The following is a 23,665-nucleotide window of genomic DNA, read 5'->3' on the forward strand; positions in this document are numbered from 1 at the left end:
CTCCGCCTTTGTGCAAGGAGGAACAGGAGGAGCACTGCCAGAGCCCTGCAAAATGACCTCCAGCAGGCCACAAATATGCATGTGTCTGCACAAACGGTTAGAAACCGACTCCATGAGGGTGGTATGCGGGCCCGACGTCAACAGTCGGGGGTTGTGCTCACAGCCCAACACCGTGCAGAACGCTTGGCATTTGCCACAGAACACCAGGATTGGCAAAGTTGCCACTGGCGCCCTGTGCTCTTCACAGATGAAAGCAGGTTCACACTGAGCACATGTGACAGACGTGACAGAGTCTGGAGATGCCATGGAGAGCGATCTGCTGCCTGCAACATCCTTAAGCAGGACCGGTTGGCAGTGGGTCAGTAATGGTGTGGGATGGCATTTCTTTGAAGGGCCGCACAGCCCTCCATGTGCTCGCCAGAGGTAGCCTGACTGCCATTAGGTACCGAGATGAGATCCTCAGACCCCTTGTGAGACCATATGCTGGTGTGGTTGGCCCTGGGTTCCTCCTAATGCAGGACAATGCCAGACCTCATGTGGCTGGAGTGTGTCAGCAGTTCCTACAAGATGAAGGCATTGAAGCTATGGACTGGCCCGCCCGTTCTCCAGACCTGAATCTGATTGAGCACATCTGGGACATCATGTCTCGCTCCATCCACCAACGTCACGTTGCACCACAGACTGTCCAGGAGTTGGCGGACGCTTTAGTCCAGGTCTGGGAGGAGATCCCACAGGAAACCATCTGCAACCTCATCAGGAGCATGCCCAGGCGTTGTAGGGAGGTCATACAGGCACGTGGAGGCCACACACAATACTGAGCCTCATTTTGACTTGTTTTAAGGACATTACATCAAAGTTGGATCAGCCTGTAGTGTGTTTTTCCACTTGAATTTTGGGGGTGACTCTAAATCCAGGCCTCCATTGGTTAATAAATTTGATTTCCATTGATGATTTTTGTGTGATTTTGTTGTCAGCACATTCAACTTTGTACAGAACAAAGTATTCAGTGATAATATTTCATTCACTCAGATCTACGATGTGTTATTTATTTTTTTGAGCAGTGTATATAAAATAAAAATTTTTGAATTTTACATTTTGGACGTTTGGTGAGTTGGTTTTATTTCTCCTATACCTAGGTTGTAATAACACAATTGAATCCATACTTTAGATAAACCACTTTAGAAGTAATATGTAAATGAGACTGGACGTGCTCTGGGCAGGAAGGAGCACTTTCGCTGCCTTGGCTCACAGCTCCATTCTCAGTCTATGGGCTCATTCACACCGCCATATATATCCGACAAGTACTATACGATTTTTTATCACATAGCACTCGGACCAATGTTATTTAATGGGTCTATGCTGATGCACGATTTTTTTTATGGACTGAATCTGTCCGTGAAAAAAAATCGCAGCATGCTGCGATTTCACTTTGAAATCAGAAGACACTCACCCATTCAAGTCTATTGCTGCGTGGAAAACATCAGACTGCACTCAGATGACATCTGAGTGCAGTCTGATGGAGAAGATGGAGAAATTTTGGTCTCCATCTTCTCCTCACAGTGTGATCTGATGCTCTCATCTGAGGGAATCAGATCACACTATGCTCACACTCTGAAAAAACTAGGATCAGAGTTCGACCAGAGTGTCATTTGCATAATCGACCCGATTCTCTCGACTGAGAGAATCTACGATAGTCTGACCGTAGCCCACCTGTTCCCTCCACTAGGTGATTGACAGTTAGCTTTGCTGCAGCATGTCAGTCACTTAGTGCATGGCAGAGTTAGTCTGGCAATAGAGCCAGGAGCTGAGGAAGAGGAAGTGCTCCATCCCACCCAGAGCACTTCCAGCCTCATTTATATATCACTTCTAAAGTGGATTTCTCTACAACAAAACACCATCTTAATTTAATAAAGGAATACATCCCTGTGTGCCCCTATAACCTACACACACGTTATTGGTTATTGGGGGTGGGGGCTCAGCATGAACTGACAGATTACCTTTAGGATGTTTAGCCTACAAAAATGTGCATCCAAAAATGAACATGATTGCAGCACTATTCACTGGTAATTTTGATGATATATGAAAAAGGGTGTATGTTTGGTTGCCCATGTTCTAATGCCACTTTGGAAATAAAGGATTAAAGCGAATAAATGGTGTGTGCCATGGGACATGACCGGCTCCTTTTAAAGGGTTGGCACATGAGCAAAGTTTATCTTAATCAATAGATCTTGGAATAATAATAAGTTCGACAATTGAATGTGTTTAAATAAAATGTTCCTGTGCTGAGATAATCTTATAAATGTGCCCCTGCTGTGTACTGTGTAATATTCAAAGATCTATTGATTATAATGATGAACAGAAAACTAGAAACATAAAAAATGTTGAGACAATATCTGAGAAATTGGGGGATATTTACCTAAACTGGTGGAATCCAACACTAATTCTTTTATTTTTAATAAGGCAACAGAAAAACGAGATCTGTGTATCAACAATTGCTTCACTTTTCCTTTGCAGCAGTTTTAATAAACCTTCCTCATTGGCTATAATGAAAAGTCAATACCAACCCAATCCATGACTAACACTAACACCTCCAGTTCTCTTTGGATTCTTCCTGGCAAGCTATGATATACTTAAACATGTAAGTAAATGTCTCCTTCACTCATAATTACAGTGGGAAACTCTTGTTACATTACTGTAAGCAAATTACTTAAAACCCAATAGTTGATTCCTCTACTACACAAAGATGAACAATAAAAAGGTTTCCATTGAATATGAAAAGATAAAATATCCCCACTGGGCAAGTTATTAACAACATTAGCTCAGATAATGCTTAATGATAACTAAATTAACTAGTCAATTAATTCTATTCACTTATAACAATGTAACACTGAAAGCAATGAAATGGAATTGAAAGAAAATATAACATAAGGTAAGGATGGACCATACCAAAGGATAAATCTGCTTATAAACAATGGGCATAAACTACTAAAGCAGATCAACAGAAAAGTAAAAATGTGCTAGATATTAAAAAATGTACATAAGAAATACACATTAACTGAACCTCAAAAGTCTTGATTCATCAATACCAGCGATTTTTTGTGGTCTTGATGAGTGGCGTGGTGGAGTCAGATGCTTCTGATTCCTGAAGTGGTGCACCCTTCTTCTTCATGAATCTGGAGCGTATGACAAGCGGCATTCACCTCCGTTTGCTATGCCAGAAATCTTACTCCTGTTAAGGATCGGAGTGAGATTTCTACAATATGGAACCCTACAGATTTTCATGAATTAGAGGAACTGTGGCGTCACGCCCCTTCCATGCCCTCATCTTGCACTATGTCCACCCATTTTGGCAAAGCTAGAAATAACTGGCAAAAGCCACTAGAAGTTGCACCAAGACTTTGCGACTTTTCAGACTTTTCTGCCACATTTTTCATGTAAAAGCTTTGATTAATCAGGAGCCAAAGGCTTAAACAGTTGTGTCTTTATGCTCTGCTCAAAACATAATATACTGAACTGTATAGTCCACCTACCTAGAAGATATGTTCTTCCTTATCTTTCCATTTGGCTCAACATACTCTGAGATCATAAGAGCAAAATAACCAGCTTTGAACAAAATGTGAATTTGTGTTACTCTGTTCAGAGATGTTTATGCCATATGTGTTCACTTAGTGGTGGTACTGAACAATAAAGCCAATGGAGGTTTTGGCTTGAGACAAAGTATGGAGTTTGTATTGTGATAAATTGTGTTGTGAAGACTTGACATTTGCAGAAAAGTAATGATGGCCACAACTATATGTGGAAGTATAGTCTACTCATCTGAGTCTCCATATACCCTGGTACCCTGGAAGTCTATTGGATACCATAGGAGAGACAATACTGATGCAAAATATATCATAGATGGAAAGCCTTCAAGCCCACCATACCATCACTATACAGTATGTCTTGCCCAGAAAACTTATTGAAATACTGTAGTAAAGAAAATATATGTAATGTCAGGAGGCATGCATACGAGATATAACTGTTAAACCTTATGGATGATTCCTTGGCTTCCAAGGTTAGTTGAGTGACGGGAAAGGTGGTCCATGAATGTAACTTTCATTGCTTCAGATTTTCTGGTCCATATTGAGTAAAATATGATGACATTTTTATAGCCAACTTAGAGAAGTTGACAATACACACAGCACGCCAATTACTCAGGTGTCAGAGAGACTTTTAAACCAATAATAGTGAAGTCAAAAGTTTCAGCAATATAATATCATTGCGGAAAAAAACGCAGCACTACCAATTATTTTGCGGAAGCGCTGCGTCTTCACCGCCATTGACTTGCATTAGATCGCATGGATTACGCATCACTGTATATGTAGATGCGTAATCCAAGCGTTCTAATGTGCGGATGGTACCCGGGTGTAGATGAGAGGAGAGTCTCATCCACACCCAGGTACCATTAAAAAATCTGTAAAAAAAGAAAAATAATTAAAAAATAAATGTATACTTACCTTCTGTCGGCCCGCACACCGCTCCTCCTTGCTTCCTGGCACTTTGCAGTGGATTGAAGGACCTGCGCTGACGTCAGAGTCATGTGACGGGTCACGCGACGCTGACGTCGGCAGGTCTTTTCAATTCACTGTTGCTGGCAAGGCAACAGTGAATATTTTTACCACTCTCTCGGGTCACAGTATATAAATCCATGCTGTTTGCATGGATTTATATAGTGTGACCTAGTCAAAAGCACTTTCCAAGTGATGCTAATCGCTTGGAAAGCGCTTGTCAATCCACATGCGGAAATGTCAGTGGGTAACCGCTCCATTTCTGCATGTCCCTGGCAGGAAAACGCATGTCCAATCCGCATGTACAATCCGCATGCGTTTTTTTCTGCCAGGGAGTTGCAGAAATGCTCAGGAAAAAATCCTGATCATTTCTGCATCGTGGGCACATAGCCTAAAGCAAGACAAAGACAAATAGAGCCTAGGGGCAGCACGGTGGCTCAGTGGTTAGCAGTGTAGTCTTGCAGCACTGGGGTCTGGAGTTCAAATCCCACCAAGGACAACATCTGCAAGGAGTTAATGTTTTCTTCCCAAGCTTACATGGGTGTTCTCTGGTTTCCTCCCACACTACAAAGACAAACTGATAAGGAATTTAGATTGTAAGACCAAATGGGTAAAGTGATAGCAGAAATCTATAAAGTGCCATGGAATTAATGGTGCTATATAAGTGAGTAAAATCTATTTTTAGCAGATTATGGTGTAGGAGGAAAAAAATCACAAAGGATCTCACAAAACAGCCCTTGTCTGTATGCCCAGGGTCATCATAGAGATTCTTCACTCTATTCCCTCTTCTTTTTATCATAGTGTACAACAGCTAAATAAAAACTATTCAATTAACTTAAAGGAAATCTGTGAGCAGGTTTTCACTATGAGGATAGCATGAGGTAGGGGATAAAATACAGAATTCAGCGATCTGTCACTTATTAGGCTGTGTGATGTTGTTTCTATACAATAAATGTTTTATCAACAGGAGATTATCACTGCCCAGACAAGCTCCCTCAAGCCAAGTGGTCCCACCACGCCCCCTCCTGTGATAAGCAGCTCACTGTCAATAGACTATGTACACAGAGAGCCTGGTGTGGGAAGGGCCAGCTTTCTGAGCTCTGCTACATCTGATTTGTGTTACAATTGCTGCACCCAGTAAACTAAGTGATACATCACGGAAATCAGGGTCTCTTTTCTTATATTATGCTGCTCTCATATGAGGTAGCAAAATCCTGCTGACAGATTCCCTGTAACCACCTTTGCATAAACTATACTTTTGGTGTATAGTATTGAAAGTGGGTTTGGGAAAAGACTTCAGCTGATCATTCCTCACTCAACTGACCACAGGCAGTCAGAGTTAGTGGTGAATGGGCTACAGACTTTCTATGCTCATGTACACCACTTCGCTAGACTGGCTTCAGCAACTTTTTGGTGACCGGTAAGGGTCTCAGGACCTGGAGCACCAGCAATCAAAAGTCTCTGACATGCCACTATGACACGTCAGGGGTATGTGGCACTGGCAGGTACCTATTATTATTATCACAATGCACAAATGTTATCATGTCTCTGAGAATAAAGTCATATAGAAATATAAATTCCAACCCCTACAATTTATAAATATGACGTAATAATGTATTTTTTTTTAACTCCCATTTTGTTATCTAATTTCTTGCTCTAACCAAGTGTTTCTTCCATTTTCCCAAAGCATTTGTGAAAATTAATTCCCTGGTGTCTTCTAATTAAAAGTTAGATGAAAAATTATTATTTAATTTCATGTCTAATAAAACTGAAAACAGTCGAAACTGCTTAATGCCTGTGTAGAAAAATTATTAATTTGAGCTATCTGAAAATAATTACTTTTCTTACAGTGCTGATACTAACTGAAAACCTGGTAATTGTTACCGTCAAATACTGTATCTAGAGTTCCTGGCAATATCACTAATGAAAACAAAGCCTGGTGGAATTCGGCTGTCGTGATCCTAAAGGCCCCATATACCATGGACTAAACATGGCCCAGCGCACCAATTTTGGCAAGAGTGGCCAACAGCTTTGGTATGGGGGCTTCCCAACTCTCCACCAAATCATGATGTGAGGGGAGAGAAGGATCCTGCTTGTTGGATTGTAACAACCTATCCTTCTTCTGGAGATAAGCTCCTTTAAGAGGAGTCTGGCATCAGCTCTGTCAGTTGAGCCGAGCGTTCTTGCGTATTAGGGAATTAGGAGCAATAGCTATCTTATTTGTATGGGGATCTTTAATTAAGTGTCCATTATAGCCCTAATCTTCACCTCCAATTCTGCAGCTCCCTGGACTAAAATTGAAATCACCTGCTTGCTCAATGTCTGCATACAATCAAAAAAACATCACTATAGAAAAGAATCCAGTCTAGTAACCCTACAACAATTTTCCAAAGATTATTGGCTTACTTTGTGTAGATAAAATTGCAATAATGGCGCTGGTAGGCTAATCACTATAACAGCTGCGAATTAAAGACAATTACCACTAGTTGTCAAAAATAGGAGTAAACCATAGATGAAAATAAATTAATTCCGCGCGCTGCTCGACCAGTCATAAACCCAGCTAAAACTCAGTCCAATCCATCTGCCGTATCGCCCGGATCATGTGTGCGTCGCACTAACCCGGAAGTACGCGAGTAGCAGCAGTCACTGGCCGGGACTCCGCTCTCGCTCCGGCGGCCAGACACCCTTCTCCACTGCTTATGTGAGTACACTTGAAATCTTCACCAAACACTCCTTGGACCTTCTCAGCAACATCAACCTATCACCAGGTACCAATACAAATCGATCGCCTGGCTAAACTATACACAGGGTCCTTAGGACTCTTTATTGGCATTATCTGAGTATACTTTAACATTTATAGGTTTATGTCAGTCCTAACTACCAGCTGTAAGAAGGATCCCTTAGGACCACCTTATCCTTTTCTTGGATCATATAAAAACCCTAAGGCGGGACCATCATACACAGGCAGTGTGTGTTCCATTAGTTTGTGCAAGCTGTATATATTCATTTATATATATAATTAAACTGTTACTGCACCGGAATAAGCATATAAAAGGTACTTCTTTCCCCTGGTAGTTCTTTCAAACTCCTATCATATTAATTTTGCATTTTTAATTTTGCATTTTCATCCACATATAGCCCAATCTCCGCTTAGAACTATCTAGGGGCCCTTTGTTCATTGTACCTGGTATCCTACTTGCCACTGAACCAGGTATATGTATATTCATTTATTGTAGTACTAGTACCTTCCAGCCGGGCCTAATAAATTGATCCTTCTATTCCCTTACAGGTTCTTCATCCCAGAGCCCACTGGTTCACCTACTACCCATGCCAGTTACAAGTGATCATTTTATATCATTTTATATCATTTTTATCAGTGTTAATATTATTATCTTTTAATGAAATATTGAATTAAACCAAACATTTTTAATCCACTTGGTTTGAGTTTCCTTCACTATACTAGCGCAAATTAATTTATTAATTTTTATCTATTGGCTTACATTACTTTAATTATCTTGCGATGAGTCTGTATTACAGAAACTACTGTCCAGAAATGCAATAACAATTTTGAAAATGTCTGAGTTAAAATTTCCCATCATTCCATGCATATTCAGATTCTGAAAATGAGTGATCTGACTGAAAATGGTTGTTAGAAAATTACATTTCAAAATCAAGTTACAGGGTAAATAAATCTACAAAGTCAAGTTTAAGGGGGTGAATTACCAGTCACTGCCCCACCTCCGTTAAAAAACACATGATGCTTCCTTTTTGTAAACTTTACCACTGTATATCTGTTGCAATTCGGTCTAATGCACTGCACGGTGTATGTACAACCAAATGCACTGCACCTTCACAACCAATTTTTGTTGTTCCTCCAATTCGAAAATTCAAAAAATTGTTTGGTTTTGAAAGTGTGCATACCCATTAACACTGTATCTTCCTATTCATCACCAACATCCTCAGCTCTGCGTAAGTACTGTAGATGCTAATGAAATCAGGAGAAAGACATTGAGATCAGTGCTGTGTATAGATCCCCCTTAAAGGTATTATTGCCATTATTCTGCAGTCTCTCCCAGAAAATGCTGAATTAGTGTACGCACTGAGAAAAACACAACTGACTTCCTAAATTCTGGCATGGTGTTTACAAGAACAAGGGAAACTGTCTAAATTCATTCATTCTTTTACATAACAGGGTTTTCTTATGCCCATTCGCAGGCTGTGTTCTCAAAGGAAGGATTGAAGTGCGGAGTCTTCAAATTTACCATAATATCACTACAAAATCATAAAAGAGTAAACTGATTTATTCTGGAGTGTGACTATCTTATATTTCTCCTTCTGTCTCTTATATTTGTTACAGGTCCTAAGAATAGAAGAAGCCTATCATCAAATCCAGTGTTCACTTTATAATTGTAAAATAAGAAAAATGTGAAGAATAAATGTGTACAGCCCAGTAAAATACTGTAGCATTATAAAGGCATGGGAGTGATGTGGGTAATGTCAAAAACTATAAAAAAATAATATTATACAAATATATGTATAATGTTATTTACGAATATACATATACAGTATACATATACAAATATATATACACATACAAGCAAAAGTAGGCAGTGCGTAAAACAAAATTCCTTGAAAAAAATCCACATAAATATATACATATGTGACACCCCAGGGGTCTGGTTGCCACAGTAATAGAGATATTATGTCTGAAAGCAAGTGGGAGGTTTCTCTGGTCAGGAGCCCTAAGCATGCAACACGGCCCACCCAGACCTGGGAGGGGAGGAATCTGCCCTTATAAACTGGGTCTGGGATGGGATTAGTCAGTCAGAGCCTGGAGTGAAGTTCCAGACAGAGGGAAAGTGACAACAGGAGCTCTGTAGGAGCAGGAGCGAGTGCCAGAGGCTGGAAGCTAGAGAGCTCGCCTTGGCTGAAGACACTAACCCGGACACGGAGTCCGAGGCTGTGGGGACATCCAGGTCCAGCAGCAGAATACAACCGGCAGGGGATTCCATGTCCTCTGGCCTTAGAAACCCGAAGGCACGGTCACAAGCAAGGGACCAGCACCGCCATCGTGAAGCGAAGGCTAACGGAGGGCCCCAAGTCACCGGCCATACGGGTGAGCACCACACGGTATACTCAGGGACGTGGGCTACTTCTACCCGCATAGAGCAAGGTAGCCAGGAAATAGTGCAGATAGTCGGGGAGGCCTACAACTCCACCTGGCCAGGGGAGATCCTGCTTGCTCACAGACTAACCAGGCCTCTACTGCTAACCAGTACTCCCGGGAGGGTCTGCTTTATACCATCAGTAAAGACCCTGAACTGCACCACACGCCTCTGTGATTCCTTGCCGCGCCAGCACCATTACTACTGGGACGCTCACACCATCACTCCCATCATCCACATTAGCTGCCCTGAGGCAATACTTCTCCCGTGGGGAGTTATCAAATACTCGGCTGCGCAAACAACATCAGCCTCAGCGGTCGGCAGCGCAGCGGCGGTCCCCACTGACCGCAATCCACGGGTGGCGTAGTCGGACATTATTATCACACTCAGACTGCCACTGGTTTGACCGCCCTGGGCACGGACCGGGTCACCGCCACATTGAGACTACAACCCCCAGCGATCCGGCTCCGGGTATCCCCCTGCACAGCACAGGCCCAGGGGGCGCGTCAACTTTGGCGTAGTCGGCAGGATTTCGTGCCCGCAACCACCAGGTACTGCGTGCCTGAAAAAGAGACTTTTAAACTTACCTGTGGTGAAGTTTCCCGCCGTCTGGAGTCGTTTCCCGCCATCCGGAGCCGATTCCCGCCATCAGACGCCATCTTGGACCGTTTCCCGCCGTCTTCTGCCTTCTTCCCGCCATCTGCAGCTGCTTCCCGCCTTCGGATGCCATCTTCGGGACGCCGCGCGGGAAGAAGAGGGGCGTGGACGCCGAAAGCGCGCGAGATCCGAAGCTCCGCCCCGCGTTCCGCCCCACGCTCCGACGCTGCGTAAGGTCCTGGAAGGAAGGAAGAGTGATGCTGACGTCATCGGAGCGCGACGCCAGGTCCTGAACCCCGACGATCGACTGCGGAGCCGCGGCCTACGGAAGAAGAGCATTGCAAGGTAGGCCACGGTCCACTAGGGGGGAAGGAGGATGTCGGACACCGAGGGGAGCTCCACCGCCACACCGGCCGCCAGCGCAACCGCTGCTGCGGTCATGCCCTTCACCATGCCCTATATCCCGGGGGCAACCTGGCTACCCCAGTACTCAGGGGAGTCACATACCCTGAGCGACTTTAGGGAAAGACTTGATAGCCTCTTCCAGGTATACCCCCTCACAGAAGAGCAAAAAGTGAGCATTCTGGTGGCCCAGTTAATCGGGGCAGCCCAAAGGGAGGTAAAGTCCTGGTCACCTGGGAAGAAGAGGACTGTCAGAGAGATACTAGCCCGGCTGAAAGACACATTTGATACCCGCACCTCAGCCGAAATAAAGCTCAGATTTTATGGGTGCAAACAGCGGGCACATGAAAGTATAAGAGACTATGCTCTAAACCTACAAGAGGCCCTGAGAGCCATTAAGCAGGCAGACCCTGACAGTGTGGGAAATGAAGACAAGCTGTTGACCGAACAATTTATTGAGGGTCTACTGTGCAATGCCCACCGAACCCAGTTGCGGGCAATGGCCTTACAGGACCCTGACCTGGACTTTGCACAGTTCAAGGACAGAGCCATCCGGGTGCTCCGAGAACCGGCATCAGGTGGCGCTGTGACCCACAGGCGCCCTGCTATCACTTACCACCAGGAGACGGCGCCCTTGTCTGCAGGTCCTGTGGGAGCTGATGTACAGGCTTTGAACAATGACCCGGCAACAGACCTGCACCACCAGGTCCAAGAGCTGACTAAGAGTGTTGCCGCGCTAACCAGAACTGTGCAGTCTTTACAGGTCTCTTCTCCAGAAAAGATCCAGTTGGCATCCGGACCGGAGGACGTCCCGTGGCGCCGACTGAGGAGGACCCCACCGGCCAGAGGAAGACCCAGTGACAGATACAACGAGGACGGACGACCCATCTGCCGCCGCTGCAATCAACCCGGACATATGGCAAGGTACTGTCATTTAAACGGGCACAACCTGGGGTAGAGGGCCAACCCCCAGGCATAAGATCATCAGGCCCATCAAACTGGCGTGACAAATACGTAGGGGGACGTCCGGTCTTGCCTGTGGTACTGGATGGCATTCCTATGAGTGCCCTACTAGACACCGGGTCACAGGTCACCACCATCCCGTACGTGCTCTTCAAGCGGTACTGGAATGACTCGGACATAACCCGCTACCCAGATGACGACCTGAGCATTATCGCCAGCAATGGTCAGCCCGTGCCACAGATAGGATTTAAGGAAGTGACCATCAAGGTCGGTAAAGTTGAACTGCAGGCACAAGGACTGATCATTGTGGACATTGACCGTCGCGAGAGTCACCCAAAAATAACCCTAGGTACTAACGTAATTGAAAACTGTCTTGCAGAGGTGATTCTTATTTTGCAGCAGGTTGCCAAGAACGCCAGTTCCAGCCAGCAGCGTGTGCTCCAAAAAGAGATCCGGGCACTGATGAAGCGGCAACAGGTGGAACTATCTGGTGGTGAGATAGGTAGCGTGAGAATGTGTGACCCGTTCCCTATTGCCATGCCCCCGAAAAGTGAGATGATGATTTGGTGCCGGGCAGCTATTGGTCTAAGAGGTAGAGACTACCAAGCAATGGTAGAACCCGTCTATTCAGACAGTAGGCCCACCATTTTGACAGCACGGGGGGTGGTCGATGTACGCCATGGGAGGGTGCCCGTCCGCATCATCAATATCGGTGAGAGAGAAGTATACCTGCCCCGGTATGCCACGCTAGCCAAATTGTTCACCATCAACCAGAACTCTGTACACGCCGTGGAACCCTTGCCTACATCTCAACCAGAGGAAGGTAACGGCTCTAAGAAACCAATGGAGGACTGGTGTCAGCAACTGCATTTGGGTACTGACTCCACTCCCTCACACTAAAAACAGGGAGTCTACCGGGTGGTTCAAGAGTACGAAAGAGTGTTCAGCAACACCCGCTAGACTTCGGGCGAGTAAAGGGGGTAGAACATCACATCCCCACGGGAGACCATCCTCCCATAAAGGAGAGATACCGACCCGTGCCGCCTGCACACTGTAACATACCTGGCGGCGTCCTTGCATGGTGGTCCATCTCCCACTGTGCAAGAGCGCGCACTTGATCTCCAGTCCAGAATGTCTCTCTGGCTTCCCTCCATGCTGTCTGTTTGTGTCTGTTTCTGCTGCTTAAGGGTGGCGCCCGATCACTTCCTGCTTTTTGTACCTGCTGTGGGTCACACCCCTTGTGCGTCCTCAGCCTATTGCTGTCTGTCACCTGGTATATAGCTCAGCTGCTCCCATCTATCCCTGCCTGAGCATAGTGTTTCTTTCAGTGTGTGCCTTCACTCTGAAGATGCCAGGTCCCGTTCTTTGTCTCCTGTCTTGCAGTATCAGTTCCCGTGTCTGAACTGAGTCCTGTCTGTCTCCTGCCTTGCGGTATCAGTTCCCGTGTCTGAACTGAGTCCTGTCTGTGTACTCTTGCCTGCTGCCTTTCCTGGAGGCTATATTTCCAGGCCTGTCTGAACACGCTCCTAGCCTGTTCCTCCCGCCTTCTAGGGGCCGATTACCTAGATCCGTTCCTGTATCTTGTCTGTCCTGTCTGAACACGCTCCTAGCCTGTTCCTCCCGCCTTCTAGGGGCCGATTACCTAGATCTGTTCCTGTATCTTGTCTGTCCTGTCTGAACACGCTCCTTGCCTGTTTGTCCCGCCTCTCTGGGGGCCGATTACCCAGACCTGCTCCTGTATCTTGTCTGTTCTGTCTGAACACGCTCCTTGCCTGTTCGTCCCGCCTCTCTGGGGGCCGTATTCCCAGACCCGCTCCTGTGTCCCGCTCCTGTGTCGGTCTCGTCCGTACACTCAGTTCCAGTCTGTACTCTCTCCTATCTTTCATCTGTCTTTTCTCTATGTCCGTTCCTTTCCTTTTTCTGCAGAGTCTGAACTCGTACCTAACTCCTGCCTGTTGTCTCTGTACTCCCGTTTGTGAGTTTGTGGTCCACTCGCTACTTCACTGCAAGTACCCTGTGGGTGTCTGGCTCTGCCTTTCCCTTCCTGTCTGTTCCGTGTGAACAGAGCCCTGTCCCCCCTACTCTGCCTTGCCTGCTCTGACTCCTTTGCTCACTGCTCCGGCGGTTCTAGCCTGCTCTGACTCCTTTGCTCACCGCTCCGGCGGTTCTAGCCTGCTCTGACTCCTTTGCTCACCGCTCCGGCGGTTCTAGTCTGCTCTGACTCCTTTGCTTACCGCTCCGGCGGTTCTAGCCTGCTCTGACTCCTTTGCTCGCTGCTCCGGCAGCCTTGCTCCGCTCTGACCCTTTTGCTCGCTGCTCCGGCAGTCTCGCTCCACTCTTGCTCACCGCTCCAGGCGGCCTCGTCCTGCTTTACTCTTGCTCACTGCTCCAGCAGTCTCGCTCAGCTTTGATCCTTTGTTCACCGCTCCTGGCGGCCTTGTCCTGCTCTACTCTTGCTCACCGCTCCAGGCGGCCTTGTCCTGCCCTGTTCTCGCTCACCTCTCTGGGCGGCCTCACTCTGCTGTGTTTGTCCGCCACATCTGTGGCTCTGTTCCTGAGTCCCAGTGTGTACTGGGTCCTATCCCGCCAGTGTCCCTACCTGCTAGTGCCTCCCTGTCTGCACTCTAGCTGTGCTTGCCTGTACCCCTCTGCCTGTATTGTTCCTGAGTCCCAGTGTGTACTGGGTCCTATCCCGCCTGTGTTCCTACCTGCTAGTGCCTCCCTGTCTGCACTCTAGCTGTGCTTGCCTGTACCCCCCTGCCTGCTTACCCGCCTGCCTGCATACCAGTCGTGCCTGCCTATACCCACCAGTCTGTGTGCCAGCCTACCAGTCTGTTCCTGTATTCCCCTGTGTGGGTCAACAGCCGTGTCCGGGGTCTGTCCTGGAGTAGCACCTGGTCCCTTTGCTCGGTTCCTCCTTGGTGCACTGGCGTCGTATGCCGTCGTGCGACCCTGGTCGGATCGGGTGAATACCTAGTTAAGCCCCTCCAGGCATTCACTCTCCGGCACGGTCCAGTGGAATCACTACAATCACACGCACACGCCGCTCAGCCCGGGCGTGTGCATAACACACACTATCAACACGCCAAGGGGATGCTAAAAGACATGAAGGAGGCTGGGGTAATTAGGGACAGCTGTAGCCCCTGGGCAGCTCCACTAGTCTTAGTGAAAAAGAAAAACAACACCATGAGAATGTGTGTAGACTACAGGAAGGTCAACCGTATCACACACAAAGATGCGTACCCGTTACCAAGGATAGAAGAGTCCTTAGCTGCATTAAAATCTGCTAACTTCTTCTCTACTTTGGATCTCACTAGCGGGTACTGGCAGGTTCCTGTAGCAGAGGCGGACCGGGAGAAGACCGCATTCACCACCCCGATGGGACTCAGCAAATTTAACTGTATGCCGTTCGGGCTCTGCAACGCACCAGGAACCTTCCAACGGTTGATGGAATGCTGTCTGGGACACCGGAACTTCAAGACGGTCTTATTATACCTGGACGACGTCATCGTCTATTCCAAGACCTATGAGGACCATCTGGAACACCTGGCAGAAGTGTTTGAAGCCCTGGCGAACTATGGCCTAAAGGTAAAACCCTCAAAGTGTCATCTACTGAAGCCAAAGGTACAGTACCTGGGACACGTGGTGAGTGCTGACGGATTGGCTCCCGACCCTGACAAGATCACCGTGATCAAGGACTGGCCAAGACCATCCAGCATAAAGGAAGTGCGGCAGTTCCTCGGGTTGGTAGGCTACTACCGAAGATTCATTCCCGGTTTTACCAAGAAGGCAGCTCCTATGCAGGACCTCCTGATAGGCCAGTCCAGGAAGGCCAAAAACCAGAAGCCACCCTTCAAATGGGAAAAGCTGGAAGAGGAGTCTTTCCGCCAGCTGAAGATGGCCCTCACGGGGGATGAAATCCTGGCGTAACCTGATTACAGCCAGCCCTTTATCCTCTACACGGACGCAAGCAAAATCGGGCTAGGAGCCGTACTGTCCCAGATCCAGCAGGGGAGAGAACGGGTAATTGCTTACGCCAGCCGAAAACTGTGACCCACGGAAAGGAACCCTGAGAATTACAGCTCGTTCAAGCTAGAGTTCCTGGCAGTGGTGTGGGCAGTAACCGAACGTTTCAAGCATTACCTTGCCTCTTCCAGGTTCACCGTGTACACGGACAACAACCCGTTGACACACCTGGACACTGCAAGACTGGGTGCCCTGGAGCAGAGATGGATGGCCCGCCTGTCCAATTTTGAGTTCATGATCAAATACCGGGCAGGACGCTCCAATACCAACGCGGACGCCCTGTCCAGGATGCCAAACCTACCGGACGAAGGGGAGGATCCAGAAGAATTGGAAGAGATCGAACTCCCTGCGTTTCACTGTCATGGGATTACCCAGTATTCCCACCGTGTAAGGGGCCAGCGATCCGCTACGTTCAACCCCTTACCCCACTACAACTGGGCGGAGACGCAAGACAGTGACCCCGCAGTCCGTCTGGTGAAGGAGATGCTGACCCAGGCTGACGCCCGCCTAGACCCAGACGCTCCGGAAGAGACCAAGCAACTGTGGACGGAGAAGAGCCGACTGTTCCTCTACAAGGAGAAGTTGTGCCGCAGAATGGTCAATTCCCGGACACATGAGCTGATCTGGCAGGTGGTGGTACCGAGACGGGACGCGGCTATGGTGCTGGAGGCCTACCACAATGGAGCCGGGCACTTCGGATGGAAGAAGCTGGAGTTCCTGCTGCGTGAACGGTTCTACTGGATAGGCATGAGAGGAGCCATTGAGAGGTGGTGTAGAGACTGTGGCCCGAGCAATCTAAGAAGAAGGGACCGTGCCAGCCAGAGGACTCCCCTGCAGCCCATCATCACCAGGCAGCCGCTGGAACTGGTCGCTCTGGACCATGTTAAACTGGCTCCAAGCAGAAGCGGGTATGTCTACGCCCTAACCATCGTGGATCACTACTCCCGATTCCTAGTGGTGGTCCCCGTCAAAGACTTAACAGCACAAACAGCAGCTAGAGCCTTCCAGCTGCACTTCTGCCGCCCACACGGGTACCCGGACCAAGTGCTGACGGACCAAGGACCAGCCTTCGAAGCGGAGGTCTTCCAGGAGTTCTGCAACCTGTATGGCTGCAAGAAGATAAGAACAACGCCCTATCACCCCCAAACCAATGGACTCTGTGAGAAGATGAACCAGGTGGTGATAGATCTGCTAAAAACATTGCCCCTGGAAGAACGCAGTCTGTGGCCTGAGAAACTGCCCGATCTGGTGGACCTGTATAACCACATCCCGGTAGGTTCCACCAACTGTACCCCGGCTTACCTAATGCGAGCAAGACCTGGTAAGCTGCCTGTTGACCTGGATATGGGAGTCCTGATACCCGAGGACACCTCGCCAGAGACAGACTGGGATAGAGAACGGCAGCAGCAGTACCGGAAAGTACAGGAGAGCGTCGAGCGGAGTCTCTGTCAATCAAGAGAAAGGCAGGAGAGGACTTATAACCAACATGCTCCCGCTGTTCCCCTGGTACCTGGAGAGCAGGTCTTGAAAAGAAAAAGGCGGCTCCATAAGTTGGACGACCAGTGGGAAAAGGACCCGTACACCGTACTGCCCTCAAGCCACAATAATCCAAAGGTGTACGTCATCAGCAAGGATGGAGGAGAGACCACAGCCACTGTCTCCAGAGACCACCTGAAAAAGTGCCCCGAGAAGTTGCAAAGCACGGATGAAGATCAAGAAGACCCTCAACCCGTAGAGGAAAAGGAGGAAATGATCACCACCGTACTCGGAGACTTTCCCCGGTCCTGGACGCAAGTAAACAACGCTATCGTGGTGCCCGTCCTCACCTTTCTCCAGCCAGCCCCTCAAGTGCCTACAGAAGACCAGGTAGAGCTGGAAGAGCAGCCGGCCCAGGAGGCAGAAGAATCCACACCAGCAGCACAGGAGAATCAACCCTCTGCTAGTAGTGAGCCTGCCGTGCCCCTAGTGAGCCAAAGAGTGCGCAGACAGCTGCCCAGCTTGCCCATAAAACCTCCTACACCCTGTAGTGCAGGACCAGTTAGTGAGCTCCGTAGGTCCACTAGAGTCACTAGAGGTCAGATGCCCGCTCGCTGGAAAATCTAAAGTAATGCACTGTAAATTTATCTGTTTAACTGTTTATGGTTTATGTTTGTTGCCTGTTATTAATTATGTTTCTCAGTTACCCTGCAGATTTATTTGGACTAACAGGTTATGGACACTGGATAACCGGAACAATCTTGTAGATAGTTGCTCCTTGGTGCCTCTTGTGAAGACGGCCGCGTAAGAGAAAACCTGTCTGGCGTGGCCTACTTGCGGCCCAAAGTAGCTAGCTCCAGCCTTGCAGCCACACCCAGGGCCAACGCAAGGGGTTTGCTTTGGACAGGTCCCCTACTTTGCTTAAACTTCACCTTGGGTGATATGGACACCCGGTTGCGGACACGCCGTGACCTTTAAAGAACTAAAGCTTCTTGTAAATATGTTATTGTATTATTGTTATAACCTGCATTTATGTTTCTTTAAAAAAAAATGTGTTTAGTCCCTGAGTACTAAAATTTACTAGGGGGGAATGTGACACCCCAGGGGTCTGGTTGCCACAGTAATAGAGATATTATGTCTGAGAGCAAGTGGGAGGTTTCTCTGGTCAGGAGCCCTAAGCATGCAACACGGCCCACCCAGACCTGGGAGGGGAGGAATCTGCCCTTATAAACTGGGTCTGGGGTGGGATTAGTCAGTCAGAGCCTGGAGTGAAGTTCCAGACAGAGGGAAAGTGACAACAGGAGCTCTGTAGGAGCAGGAGCGAGTGCCAGAGGCTGGAAGCTAGAGAGCTCGCCTTGGCTGAAGACACTAACCCGGACACGGAGTCCGAGGCTGTGGGGACATCCAGGTCCAGCAGCAGAATCCAACCGGCAGGGGATTCCATGTCCTCTGGCCTTAGAAACCCGAAGGCACGGTCACAAGCAAGGGACCAGCACCGCTATCGTGAAGCGAAGGCTAACGGAGGGCCCCAAGTCACCGGCCATACGGGTGAGCACCACACGGTATACTCAGGGACGTGGGCTACTTCTACCCGCATAGAGCAAGGTAGCCAGGAAACAGTGCAGATAGTCGGGGAGGCCTACAACTCCACCTGGCCAGGGGAGATCCTGCTTGCTCACAGACTGACCAGGCCCCTACTGCTAACCAGTACTCCCGGGAGGGTCTGCTTTATACCATCAGTAAAGACCCTGAACTGCACCACACGCCTCTGTGATTCCTTGCCGCGCCAGCACCATTACTACTGGGACGCTCACACCATCACTCCCATCATCCACATTAGCTGCCCTGAGGCAATACTTCTCCCGTGGGGAGTTATCAAATACTCGGCTGCGCAAACAACATCAGCCTCAGCGGTCGGCAGCGCAGCGGCGGTCCCCACTGACCGCAATCCACGGGTGGCGTAGTCAGACATTATTATCACACTCAGACTGCCACTGGTTTGACCGCCCTGGGCACGGACCGGGTCACCGCCACATTGAGACTACAACCCCCAGCGATCCGGCTCCGGGTATCCCCCTGCACAGCACAGGCCCAGGGGGCGCGTCACATATATACACTGCTCAAAAAAATAAAGGGAACACTTAAACAATAGAAAATAACTCCAAGTAAATCAAACTTCTGTGAAATCAAACTGTCCACTTAGGAAGCAACACTGATTGACAATCAATTTCACATGCTGTTGTGCAAATGGAATAAACAATAGATGGAAATTATCAAGACACCCTCAATAAAGGAGTGGTTCAGCAGGTGGGGACTACAGACCACATCTCAGTACCAATGCTTTCTGGCTGATGTTTTGGTCACTTTTGAATGTTGGTTGTGCTTTCACACTCGTTGTAGCATGAGATGGACTCTACAACCCACAGAAGTTGCTCAGGTAGTGCAGCTCATCCAGGATGGCACATCAATGCGAGCTGTGGCAAGAAGGTTTGCTGTGTCTGCCAGTGTAGTGTCACCAGTACACCAGGAGACGTGTAGGGGATGATAGGAGGGCAACAACCCAGTAGCAGGACCGCTACCTCTGCCTTTGTACAAGGAGGAACAGGAGGAGCACTGACAGAGCCCTGCAAAATGACCTCCAGCAGGCCACAAATGTGCATGTGTCTGCACAAACGGTTAGAAACCAACTCCATGAGGGTGGTATGAGGGCCCTGGCATGCCAAGGCGTTGTAGGGAGGTCATACAGGCACGTGGAGGCCACACACAATACTGAGCCTCATTTTGACTTGATTTAAGGACATTTCATCAAAGTTGGATCAGCCTGTAGTGTGTTTTTCTACTTTAATTTTGGGGGTGACTCCAAATCCAGGCCTCCATTGGTTAATACATTTGATTTCCATTGATGATTTTTGTGTGATTTTGTTGTCAGCACATTCAACTTTGTACAGAACAAAGTATTCAATGAGAATATTTCATTCATTCAGATCTAGGATGTGTTATTTGAGTGTTCCCTTTATTTTTTTGAGCAGTGTATATAAAATAAAAATTTTTGAATTTTACATTTTGGACGTTTGGTGAGTTGGTTTTATTTCTCCTATACCTAGGTTGTAATAACACAATTGAATCCATACTTTAGATAAATCACTTTAGAAGTAATATGTAAATGAGACTGGACGTGCTCTGGGCAGGAAGGAGCACTTTCGCTACCTTGGCTCACAGCTTCATTCTCAGTCTATGGGCTCACTCACACCCCCGTATATATCCGACAAGTACTATACGATTTTTTATCACATAGCACTCGGAGCAATGTTATTTAATGGGTCAATGCTGATGCACGATTTTTTTTATGGACTGAATCTGTCCGTGAAAAAAAATCGCAGCATGCTGTGATTTCACTTTGAAATCAGAAGACACTCACCCATTCAATTATATGTACAGTGGTGTGAATAAGTGTTTGTCCCCTTCCTGATTTCTTATTCTTTTGCATGTTTGGCACACTTGGGTTATGCATCAGGACAATGATCCAAAACACACCAGTAAGTTCACCTCTGAACGGCTTAAGAAAAACAAAATTAAGAGTTTGGAGTGGCCTAGTCAAAATCCTGACCTTAATCCGTTTGAGATTATGTGGCATGACCTTAAAGAGGCAGTTCATGCTCGGAAACCCTCTAATGTGGCTTAATTACAACAATTTTGCAAAGTTGACTGAGCCAAAATTTCTCCAGAGCATTATAAAAGACTCACTGCCCGTTATCACAAACACTTGATTGCAGTTGTTTCTGCTAAGGATAGCCCAGCCAGATATTAGGTTTAGGGGGAAATCACTTTTTCACACAGGGCCCTGTAGGTTTCGATTTCTTTTTCCCTTAACAATAAAGATCTTCATTTAAAAACTGTATTTTGTTATTACTTGTGTTATCTTTGTTTAATATTTACATTTGTTTTGTGATCTGAAACATTTAAGTGTGACAAACATGCAAAAGAATAAGAAATATGAAAGTACAATTCACCCCCTTCCTTTTCCCAAAACATAAATATATTCTAAAAATAAAAAAAATGTAAATAATGGTAAGTATTGCTGTGTGAATAACTATCTGAGCTAATAAAATAGTACTTTTCGGGGTTATTTATAGAGATGAGCAGATCGCTTTGCGCGACCGCTCGTCTGTGTACCTTTTAATGAATCAGGAGCGTCTCACTTCGCACGCCTACATTAAGACTGGAGAGAAAATCACTGGTCTTGATGAATTGAGGTATTTGGTTTTATGGTGTACATACAACAGCTTGATGTAAATGACAAACCCAAAACCCAACATGGAAAACACATTTTTAGCTTTGTTTAAGTTTTAGTGGAGCTGGAGCGGGACGAGGGTGCGGCGGTGGCGTTACACCACAGATCATGTAATTCATGGCGAGTTTTGGTGTTACTTATGCCAGAAATCTTATTTAAGTCAGAAACTGGAGTAAGATGTGTGGCGAAGCACATGGAGGCATGCCACTGGTTAGAAGCTGCTAATTAATTAAAAAGGTATACGCCTCTTAATGAATCAGGAGCCTTTGACTCCTACACGCCCCTTCATTAAAACCGGTGAGAAAATTGCCGGTCTTGATTAATCAGGTTTTTTATTTTTATGTTTTATAATGTTGATATAAATGGCCAATCCAACCCAACTGTGGGAACCACATTTTTAGTTTTGCTTACAAAAAAATTGCATCTGATATTACAAGATGACAATATAAGTTATCGTAAAGGTTAACAGTCTTAGCTATTCATGACCATAATTAGTATGGATAGAATAAGTATTAAACATTTCCACTATTCAACTCTTTAAGTAATGTACTATGCAAAACCCATTGCTGATAATAGCTCAGCCACAGTATTAGTCAGGCCATTGTGAAATGTTATGCGTTTCTCCCTAATTGAATATAGGGAAAAGTCCTTGGGGATGTGGCTCCTTACGCTGCATATGTCTGCCAATATTCCTCTTTGTGGTTGCTATAAACTTTTTATTCCATCACATTTTGTAACCAAAAGCTGTGATCTATAACTGACCTCTTTTATTCCTATTAACATGTATTCATAATTCTACCGTGTCCTGCGGTTCTAAAATAATTCTCAGCTCATGTATTCTGGGGCTGACTTCACAGAAATGTTCTCTCACTCAATTATCTTAAGCCTAAGAATTCCAATTTCTTAGTGAATACCCAATCAGTGCATCTTCTCAATTTTCTTTTTTTTTTTTTTTTACAGATTATGTCGAGTTCATGGAGAAAGTAAAAGCCATGGGTAAATTAGTCTACCTCCAGCGAGACCTTTAGTGAACTTAGAGTGAATATACTCCCTAAAATGTTTCAAATGAAGAGATATCAACCCTAGTAAATGGTCCATAAAGTCTCAACTCTACCTGTTATCTTCCGCCTTTCATTTTCCGCTCCCAATTCCAATTTAACAAAAATTGGCTTTTAACAGAAAATGCATTGTGAATGAAAAAATTGTGGCTGAATAGCTTGATTTCATTTAAAGAACATGCTTTACACTTTGATTTCAATAATTCTATGTAAAAATATATAAATTATGTGTTTATTATGCATTAATGTTGTGGTATTGTATCATTAATATTGCTGTTATTCTTCTTATTATTATTATGAGACAAACTCATAACATCAAAATTGAAGTACATGCTTCATATATTGTTTAAAAAAGCCCTCCCATACACTTTCCCACCCCCCTAAACCTGGGTATATGTGCATGCAGTGTTAATATATTCACTTTACCGCGGCCTTCTCTGGTATCCATTGGCATTCAGGTCCACTTCTGAGAACGGTCACTGCTATTTGGACTCTCCAGGACACGCTGTGCTCTATGTGACCTGGATATGGCTTTTATAAAGTAAGCCTGTGGAGAGTCAGAGCAAGGCACCATAGACTTGCATTGTTAGAGAGACAGCCGGCTAATGTGTAGAGGGTCTGAAGAGCAGTGACGTCACTCAGAAGAGGAACAAAGAATGGTAAGGATGCTTCATATGTGTGTCTAAGGTGTAGAATTGTTATCCTGCCTTTCAACAGTCACCAGAAATACATCAGAGTTGTTTCTAATGATCATGAGATGACTCTGCTGATTCTGTCACAGTCTACAACTGAAAAAGCAATCATGAAAAAAAGTTGTAGAAACAGTATTTCCAGCCTATTATGTGTGCCCCATCGCTAAACTGAAAACCAGAATATTAGGCTACCTGATAAATTTTCTTGAATAGATAAAAGCAAAGACTATTAACAACATCCTCATTAGTGTCTGAGATAATGCTACATTTATGGAAAAATCTATATTAAATTAGCAACAAAACTCCAAAGCACATAGTAAAATTTGAGATATATTTTTACGAGCAGGAGTTATATTAAAAGTTATTTTTTGGAGTGTTGTCAATTAGCATGAAAATAATGGTAGTACAACAGCATCAACAAATTAACATTTCAGCACCACGGATAGCT

At 46.2% G+C, this 23,665-nt stretch overlaps 1 protein-coding gene across 5 annotated transcripts in view; it reads right to left on the bottom strand.

The window, feature by feature from the left end:
* Positions 1–23,665, bottom strand: part of PRKG1 (protein kinase cGMP-dependent 1) — a 1,639,061-nt gene that overhangs the window by 1,146,090 nt on the left and 469,306 nt on the right. The window lies entirely within an intron of this gene.

The sequence above is a fragment of the Phyllobates terribilis genome, unplaced genomic scaffold (genome assembly GCF_046119375.1).
Source record: "Phyllobates terribilis strain yellow unplaced genomic scaffold, ASM4611937v1 Scaffold_5__5_contigs__length_657084704, whole genome shotgun sequence".
NCBI classification, from domain to species: Eukaryota; Metazoa; Chordata; class Amphibia; order Anura; family Dendrobatidae; genus Phyllobates; species Phyllobates terribilis.